Raw genomic sequence first — 10,012 nt, forward strand, 5'->3', positions numbered from 1 at the left:
TATAGAAAATCTCAAAGATTCAACCAGAAAAATGTTGGAACTAATCAACAAATTCAATAAAAATGCAGGCTATAAAATAAACATCCTCATTTTAAATCACTGACTATCTAGTCAGCTATATGACCTAATGTATGACACTTAGTTGTGCTTCAGTTTCTTCATCTGTACAGCTTATTTATGTCTCAGTTCTCACATTTATACAATTTAAAAATTAAGCATCTAACAGAAAAAAAAATCCTGAAATCTGTTGGACTTCTATACACTAAAAATAAAACATTTGAAAATGAAAGGAGGAAATCTTTCACATTCACAATAGCATCAAAAGTAATAAAATGCTTAGGAATAAATTTAACCAAGGGTGTGAATGATCTATATAACAAGAACAAGACTTTGCTGAAAGAAATCAATGATGACACAAGCAAATGGAAAGATATCCCATGTTGATGAGTTGGAAGAATTAATATTGTTAAAATATCCCTAACTACCCAAAGACATCTATAAATTCAAAGCAATTCCCATAAAAATTCCAGTGTCATTTTTCTCAGAAATAGATAACAAAATCCCAACGTTTGTATACAGCCCCCAAAGACTCTAAATAACCAAAGCAATCATGAGAAAGAACAAAGAAGTAAGGCATCATACATCCTGGTTTCAAACTATAGTAAATCTATAGTAATTAAGACAGTATGGTATTGGCATAAATATAGACACACAAACCAATGGAACAGAAGAGAGAGCCCAGAAATAAATCTCCACCTACATGGTCAACTAATATTTGACGAGGGAGCCAAGAACACTCAGTAGGGAAAGGGTAGTCTCTTCAACAAATGGTGTTGCCAAAACTGGATAACCACATGCACAAATATGAAATCAGGTCCCTATATCACACCACTCACAAAGATCATTTGGCCATAACATTTGTTAACTCATGACACATGAAGAATCAAATTTCTGCTCTAAATGATGTTCTTCCCTGTTTAGGAAAAATACTAGGGAAATGGTTTGGTTTAGGAGAATCTTGGCTTAAAACTTTATTAATGACATGGTCATTCCTACTGTCAATTTTGATCACATCTGGCTTCCCTGGTGGCTCAGAAGTTAAAGCGTCTGCCTCCAATGCAGGAGACCTGGGTTCGATCCCTAGGTCGGGAAGATCCCCTGGAGAAGGAAATGATAACCCACTCTGGTATTCTTGCCTGGAGAATCCCATGGACGGAGAAGCCTGGTAGGCTACAGTCCACGGGGTTGCAAAGAGTCGGACACGACTGAGCGACAGAACGGAACGGAACGGATAGCTCTCTATAAATGGACATACACAATGCACATGCAAGGTAAAATTGCACTAAGTACTACTGGACAACTTAGAATTGACTGCTAGTCTTTGCCAGATATCTTACTAGCATATCCTACTAAAAGGAAAAAAGAAAACAGGCCAGTAAGACCCAACACTGAGGGACATGATGAATCAAAGGTAAGTAAGCAACCACTCTGGCATTGAGGGAGCAACTATTTTATCACCTAGTGCTTTCTAACAAAAAATAATAATAATAATAATTATCAAAAGGGGAAAATTGATGAAATAAAATTTATATTCTATGGCAAAGTGAGAAAAACTTTGAACATAATATTTTTCTTTGCCCATTCAGGTCTCCTTCCTTCCCTTTAGTGGGTATTGTGCATCTGCATTAACCAGACCTCCTGAGGAGATAATATTCCTTCTTAATCTCATAGAGTCACAAATCCTGAGGACACACTCTTCCTTCTTATTCTTATAAGGGACAATAATGACCCATGATCTGCCGATTCACTTTGTATGTGTAGATCTGGATTGCTTAAACTATCAGTACAGCATTTGACATATAAACTTTGGTCTCAAAAACTTATATAACTGTGCTTTGACCTCTAATGGGTGGAACAGTCCTGAGAACTTTCTGAAAGACTGTCTCCAAGGTAATAATCTTCAGGTTGGCTCAAATAAAATTTTCCATTTCTTTCTTAGATTGACTAATTTTTTTCATTGATATTTGAAAACTCTTATTATCCTTCAACATCACCTCCTCTACCAAGTCTTCTTTGACTTCTTTACCCCAAATGCCACCAACATCCTTTCTACTCATGTTAACAATTTGCTCACTTGTCAATTTTCCAATTCCTCCCTCCTGAATTTATTCAACCTTTCCCTAACCTGTGCCCTCACCCACAAAATGGGTATAACCCTACTGGGAATTTAAGTGAGACACATGCAAAGCTTATTGTGGACCCTAGCAATAAGTGAGCAACCAGTACTAGACATTAGCTAGAACTTTGTCTGTCTCCCAGCTGATCTCCAGGGCAAAGTTGAGATCTTATATTTGTGTATTCCCATTCTGTAGCACAGAGCTATCCACATTGAGGGCTTCCACGCATGTATGTTGAATGAGTGAGTGAGATTAATGAATCAGTTTTGCTTCTTCCTTTCAAAACTATCTGTTTTATATAAGTAGAAATGGTTAATATATACAGTCAGGTTTAAATAACCTACAGCAGAAAAGGACTCTAAACCCTGTTGAGTATTTTCTGCTCTACTACCATACCATCACTGATCGGCAAATGTACCCCAAGCCCATGGTCTTATTATAAAGACCAGCTTTCCAAGGAACATAATACAGGCAATCTTATCTCATTATCGGGTGACATTAGCTGGATAATAATATTCTTTGAGGCCTATCTGTTTCCTGAGACACTATGGAGGGAGAATACTGACCTTGCAGCTTCTCCAGAAGCTACTTTGGTCCCATCTATATTATCAACAATGAGTTGGTGATGGTATCATTGACTCAATGGACATGAGTTTGAACAAACTCTGAGAGACAGTGAATGACAGGGAAGCCTGGCATGCTGCAGTAAATGGGGTCACAAAGAGTCAGACACGACTGAACAATTGAACAACAACAAATATTATCACCAAAGGAAAAGAGTTATCTAACCTCACTTTTCCATAACTCTACTCCATTCCCCTTCAACCCACATTATATTGATACTCATTACCTGCCTTTTGTTATATGGCTCTTCCTGCTTAGAATATCTTTCCCCCTTAACTCTGGCTATTCAAATCTTACCTATATTTCAAGGCTTCACAGAGAAAATGAATTGGGTATCATGTTCTGTTATAAGAGTTTATCAAAAAGAGAAGAATGGAGTGGAAGGAAAGGTGGAGGTGGAGTAGTACATGTTGTAAGATGAGAAAGAACACATGGAATTCCTGATAGCATGAACAAAGACATGATGTTTGTGAAAGATCATGGCATATTTGAGAAGTAGCTGTTAGCTTAATGTAACTCCTGTGATAAGGACGTCACAGGCAATAAACATGAAAGGTAGGTTGAGGACAAATTATGAAGTGTCTTACCAAAAGGCAAGGATTTAATCCTGTAAGTGAAGGGGAATCTGAATAATTCTAAACATAGGATTGGCAAGATAAAAACATGTATTTTAGAAATATCCTAAAATGTAGACTACACTGGAAATTATATCACTTTGCTAGGACTGCCACATCAAAGTACAGGGGATTTAAAAACAAAAATGTATTGTCTCACAGTTCTGAAGGCTGTAACTCTGAAACCAAAGTGTCATCAGGTTTGGTTCCTCCTGAAGGCTCTGAGAGAAAAATCTGGTCTAGGCCACTCTCCTTGGCTTATAGATGACTGTCTTCTTCCGGTGTCTCTCCAGATCATCTTTCCTCTATGAGTCTTTCTGTCCAAATTTCCCCTTTTCATAAGGATACCAGTCATATTGGATTAGGACCTGGCCTAACTACCTCATTTTAACTTGATTACCTCTGTAAATACCCCGTCTCCAAATACAGTCACATTCTGTGGTACCAGAAATTAGGAATCCAATATATTTTGAGGGACATAATTCAACATACAACAAAGGCCACAGAGATTAGAGGCAGATAAATCAACAGTAAGGGGCTATGTTAATAGGCCAGGTCATATGTGATGAAAAATTATGCAAAGACACTACAATTGGGAATGCAGAGGATACAAAGATTTAAGAAGCAGAATCTAGAAGCTATGGAGAAGAAAGAGTCATAGATGACCCTAGGCTTTATTGCTAGGCTTTTATTGTTTGGTTGATTATGTGACTGTTGGTGAAGGAGAGAAACTGGAGTCAGGGAGTTTGATGATGAATTCAATTTTAAACATATTAAGTGTAGAGGTGTCGAGTTAAGATGTCTGATTAACAGACAAATGGATGGGTCCGGGCTAAGAAAAAGCATTCAGTTGGAGATGGAGACTGTCATATAGGCTATATAAATGGCAGTTGAAACTCTTAAGTGGATGAGATGACCTATATAAGGAGTATAGAGTAGCAAGATAAGAGAATAAAAAGAGCAATCAGAGAGGTTCGTGGAAATAAACCTTAGAGTATTATCACAGAAGACAAGGAAGGGAAGGCTTCAAACATGGAAGGAAAGTACAACAACCTTATATGTAGTAAAGCCAAGTATGTTGAAAACCTTGAGAGTACATGACATGACATTTAGGAGATTTTCAGGTAACTCTTGCGAGAGCAGTTTCAATAATGATCTAAATGGAAACTGCCAAAAAATAGGGTAATAATTTGAGTAAGGGCTGTTCAATAAAGACTGACTTAGGAAATAAATGTGTTTGCAAGTTAAAGACTAGGCAGTAGAGCATAATAATCAAGGTGTAGACTTTATAGACCTGGGTTCAAATCTCACATCTGCTCTTTCCGAGTTATATAAACTTGGGCAAGTTGCTTGATTTTTCTGTCCCAGTTTCCCTAACTGAAAAATTGGGAGAACAACAGTACTTACTACATAGGATTACTGTGAACATTATATGAATTGATAAATGCAAATTTTTCAATAGAGGGCTTGGCACAGAGTAGGTATTCAATAGGGCTTCCCTTGTGACTCAGCTGGTAAAGAATCTGCCTGCAATGCGGGAGACCTGGGTTCAAACCCTGAGTTGGGAAGATCCCCTGGAGAAGGGAAAGGCTACCCACTCCAGTATTCTGGCCTAGAGAATTCCATGGACTGTCTAGTCCATGAGGTTGCAAAGAGTCGACACGACTGAGCAACTTTCACTTTCAGGTATTCAATAAATGATAACTATATTAGGTGGGAATGGTTGGATGGGTGGAAGAACCAAAGAAAAAGAAGCTGATGGAACAACTTTTCAGAAGGTATGGGAAAGAACGAATCCTCTTTAACTTACTAGCTCTGTGTCCTTTGGTAAGGCACTTTACATTCCTGTGCCACAGTTTCCTATTCTGTAAAATGTAAATGATAATATTGCTTACCTCACAAGGTTATTGTGAGGATTAAATGAAATAATACATGAAACACACTTCCCTACTGGGAAGAACTTCCCTACTGGGAAGAATAGTATATAACCTACATGAAATTATGTGTGCCAGCAAGACCAAAATTAAAAAATAAAAAAAAAAGAAGTTTTCAAGTGAATAATTTTCATAATTTCATGCTAGACTAAACAATGCTATACAATCTTGTGAATGTTTTCTTAATAAGGTTAAGCATTCTTCTTGTGCTAATAAATTTATTGTGATTTTTTTAAATTAAATTATGCTGAAAATAATTTTTGTATTTCAGTAGTTTCAAATATGTTTGAAATCTTTTTTTAGATAATTGTTATGAAACAATGGCCAGTATAAAATTAAATTAGTTACATGAATTCAGCAATCAGTTCAGTTCAAATCAGTTCAGTTCAGTTCAGTTCAGTCGCTCGGTCGTGTCCGACTCTTTGCGACCCCATGAATCACAGCACGCCAGGCCTCCCTGTACATCACCAACTCCCGGAGTTCACTCAAACTCATGTCCATCGAGTCGGTGATGCCATCCAGCCATCTCATTCTCTGTCATCCCCTTCTCCTCCCACCCCCAATCCCTTCTAGCATCAGACTCTTTTCCAGTGAGTCAACTCGTCGCATGAGGTGGCCAAAATATTGGAGTTTCAGCTTTAGCATCAGTCCTTCCAATGAACACCCAGGATTGAATAAGCTTACTAATTTTTTCAAATCATAAAATCATAATCTATCTTGATTATGCTAAGATGAACAACTGAAGATTTATCCTCCTTACAAGAGTAGAATTTTAAATATAATAATAAATATAATAATTGTTGATTATTTATCTTCTTTAAAAATGATTCCCTATCTCACTTGGAATAAAATCCAAAGTATTTACAAGGTCCTATAAGATCTGGCGCTTCTCTGTCTCTCTGAAATCATGTGCTACCATTCTCCTCTTCACTCCAGTGATACTGGCTTTGCTATTCCTTGAACACGTCAAGCCTTTGCAATTCTATTTTCTCTGTCAAGAATACTCTTCCCTTGGGTATTCTCATGGCTAGTTCTTTCACTTTATTCATATATATTCTTAAAAATCATCATATCAAAGAAGTCCTCCTTGACTGTTTATTAAATAGCTCTCCCCAATCCCTCTGCTATCTTATTCATATCCCCCCCCAAAAAAAAACCCCATCCACTAACATACCTTCATTAGAATACAATCTCCAAAAAGGCAGGGGACTTGTCTTGCAGACTCTCCAGAGTCTTGTGCAGTGATGGCACAGAGTAAGTTCTCAGTAAGTATTTGTTGAATTGATTAATGAATGAATCTCATAACACGATGTACTTTCCTATTGATACCTTTGTCTTTCATAGGTCCTTATCTTTGAACGCTGAGAAAAAACCAGGAAGGAACTCATACCAAAGTAAATGTAGGCATAGGCTATACTAGCCTAAGCAAGAATAGCCTAGGCTACCAGATTCTAGAAGAGGAGTTGGCAGATCGAAACTACTGCTTGTGAAATAGAGAGCAAGAAAGAGGATAAAGTGTCCTTTCTGCAATTATTTCTTACAAAGCCCTTTTGCCTCTGTGTAGACAGAAACTGTCTGCAAGTCCAGAAAGCAGAATCAATGACAACAAACTAATTTCTCTAGGAAAGTCACTTGAAACCTTTGGAGAAAGATTTCTATTGCTTGCCTGTATTACTGTTAGTGGGTTCACAAAATTTTCACTGCCCTAGGAAGAGATCAACCATATTTTATGACAGCTATATCCTGCATCTAGAAACTATCCCAAAGAAAAACCAACATGAACACAAAGGGACAATCAAATATTAAAATGGAAGCACAGCAATACCTAACATATTTCATGCTTATCAAATTTAGGAGGTTAACTGTGGAGTCAGCACACAGTTCCTTCCCACTCTCCATGCCAGGGTGTGGGTAGCAGATTTTAGTGTGTGTGACAAGTACAAGTGGCTCTTGGCTCTAGAGCAGGACTGTACTCCCACTGGTAAAAGTAACCAGGAGGGTTCCAGTTGAATTCATGTTTCCTTTGTTTTTAGGAACCCATAGACCAGTGACTTTAGAGAGAAAGAACACTGAGGCTTTTTTCTTTATCTGAACCCAGTGGATTCAATGTTATGGCCATTCAGAATAAGGTCATTTTGGGGTTTGGAAAACCAATTGAGAAAAGAAGGGATGGAGGAATGTGCTTTAATAAATGGTGCCGAGAAACCTAAAACCAATGCAGGCCCTTGATGGGAGTTGACACTGGGGATGCAATGAAACCTAGCACATTAAAAAAGAGAGGGTGTCTGCCTTGCATTTAATACCAGAGATAGCTGAACTGGTAAACTGCAGAGTGCTAGAAGCTATGGCATTTCATTGACCAAATAGAAATGCATAGATATGCACAGACAATTCATACCTAAATAAAAAAAAGAAAGAAACCCAGAGTGAAATATTAGACCTCAAACCTCAAACAACACATTTTCTTATCTTTGACATGCAGGATATCATTAGGCTCCATCCAGACCTGCCATCCTCCTTAAGTAGAAACATAAGAAAAATAAACTTGGAAAAGATGCCACTGATCCGTATGAGGCCTTCTAACAAGTTTCCACCACACTAGTTCTTTTATTTAACAGCAGAAGGGGGGTGATAAAACCCTCCTGCCCAAGACAATCTTCCAGGCTGGACATGGACATGGGAATAACAGATCAGTCAAGGTAGCCTTAGCTTCCCTATTGAAATATCCTGCCCTTCTCTATTTGCATGCCATTTTGACTTGAGTTCCTATCTCTTTCAGCTGAATCTCCCAGTCACTTGGGCTTGGGCATATGAATGCTTGGTACTAAAGACAAGACAATAAAGATGAATAATGGGAACCTTCACGTGACACATGCTTGATAAATGCTGAAATCAAATTCAACATTTGATTCTAGGAAGAAACCTTGGCCACCAATCTGTTAAGAAAGGAGTCAGTGACATCACTCTACATGGTCCTGACATATTACAGACATTCAGCAGTGGGATCAGCCACAGACAATGAACCTAACTTTTGATAAATATTTGTAAAATAAATTATTTTTTCAAATCTTGGTAAATTTTCCTCTTGAGTTAAAGGTGCAAGGCCAGTTGACTCTGCAGTTAACTACTGTACAACTTGGCAGTATAGCCCAGGATGCGCCTCCTGAGAATCAGCTGGATATTAGAACAAGTTTGGAGGCTGTTATAAGGAGGAAAAACTGACCTCTCTGTACAAATTCCCCCAACACACCTTGTGTCATAGTAAGATGAGTCAGTGCCATCCTTTTCGAAATCGAATTTTCAGTATCTATTTCCCACAGCCGAACTGGTGCACTGCCGCTTTAAGAAGCTGGGCAAGATGGAGCCCTCCCAACTCACAGCTAGAAGCTTTAAGCAGCCAGAAGACGCGGTGGATTGTGACAAAAAGAAAAAAAAAAATGCCTGGAGGGGTAAGTCGAGGCTCTAAGGGCAGGAGAGGAAATCAAGGCACTAATCAAACAACCAGCTTCCTATCCCATGGATGGCAGCTCCGCTAGGCTTTAAAGCGCCACCCCTCCTCCGTTCCCCTCCCCTTCTTACCCCACCCTACCCGGTCCAACCCTCTGTGTCCTCTTTGAAAGAGTCTCCTTCGGTAAGGTGGCTCTTTGCCGCCCAGAGAATACCCCAGTGAGGGCAGCAAAAGGAAGGGGAGAGGGTGGGTAAGCAAAATGAAAGGGACTTACTTTCGGATTCTCCGCCTCCAAAGGCATCCTCTGCTCCCAGCCCCGGGCCAGGCCGATGGGGCGGGGCCAAGGTTGAGGTGGTGGACCCGGGGTCTTCACTCACTCGTACTACAAATCTAATTCAGTGGAATTAGGAACGGGCACCGACTAGGGCCGGTGTACAGTAGGTTTTAATTATCTCAAAAGGAGATAGAAGGGTCTGAGAGAGTTGATCAGGATAGGAATGGAGGTGAGCTCTAAAACCCTCCTGTCCTCCCTTTCTGGCTAGCTTCCCCTGGCATTAGCGATTTCAGGGGCTACGGTTTTCTTTTTTCTTCCTTTTGGTTTCTCCCAGCTGCCTGTCCCAGACCCCACCCAGCGGCTCCACCCCATCCACTGCTACACATTCTGTCAATCACCAGCCCCTTTAAAGCTGCACCGCACAACTTGGGTTTTCATCTCTCTTTGGCGGGCAGACAGAATCACGGGGTTCCTGGCATTTCCAACAATACCTCCGACCTCTCTGTTGAGTTTCGGAAGCTGATGTTAGTTGCTAGTGGCGGCCTTCTCTCCCCGTCTGCCCCGAGGCTTGCACAGTAGGCTCCACCCAAGCTCCTTCCGGCGGGCCAGACCACCAAACCCCACCCCATCTCTTTTCTTTACTTTGTTTCTAGTTAAAAAAAAAAAATGGTTCTCTAGGCTTCCAGATCGCCAAGAAGGTTCCTGCAGCGCCCGCCTTGGCGCTGCCCAATCTTATAGTTTCTGTGCTGAAGTGGCTACAGCAGCTTCCCTATGCCTGGGGACTCTCCGTTTTGCCTGGCCCAATGTGCTCAGTCTTCTCTATCTCATCTGTTTAAATCTCCAAGTTTATGAATACAATCAGGAGGGAGAAGTTGGGGATTCCCCAAAATGTGCTTCATTGCTCTTAGCCAAAAGGAGTGCCCCACTCCATAATTAGGCTG

General features: G+C 39.9%; 1 protein-coding gene across 4 annotated transcripts in view; it reads right to left on the reverse strand.

Annotated features, from left to right (window-relative positions):
* Positions 1 to 9,627, reverse strand: part of KLF8 (KLF transcription factor 8) — a 234,966-nt gene extending 225,339 nt beyond the window's left edge. For 3 of the 4 annotated variants that reach the window (XM_088833848.1, XM_055438680.2, XM_088833847.1), the window contains exon 1: positions 9,072 to 9,627. The gene's annotated coding sequence lies outside the window, so the exon portion shown is untranslated. The remainder of the gene's footprint in view (positions 1 to 9,071) is intronic. The other variant, XM_055438682.1, reaches the window with a different exon arrangement.
* Positions 9,628 to 10,012: the final 385 nt, after the last annotated feature.

This window comes from Moschus berezovskii, chromosome X, assembly GCF_049115385.1.
Source record: "Moschus berezovskii isolate FMDL1 chromosome X, NW_MosBer_1.0, whole genome shotgun sequence".
NCBI classification, from domain to species: domain Eukaryota; kingdom Metazoa; phylum Chordata; class Mammalia; order Artiodactyla; family Moschidae; genus Moschus; species Moschus berezovskii.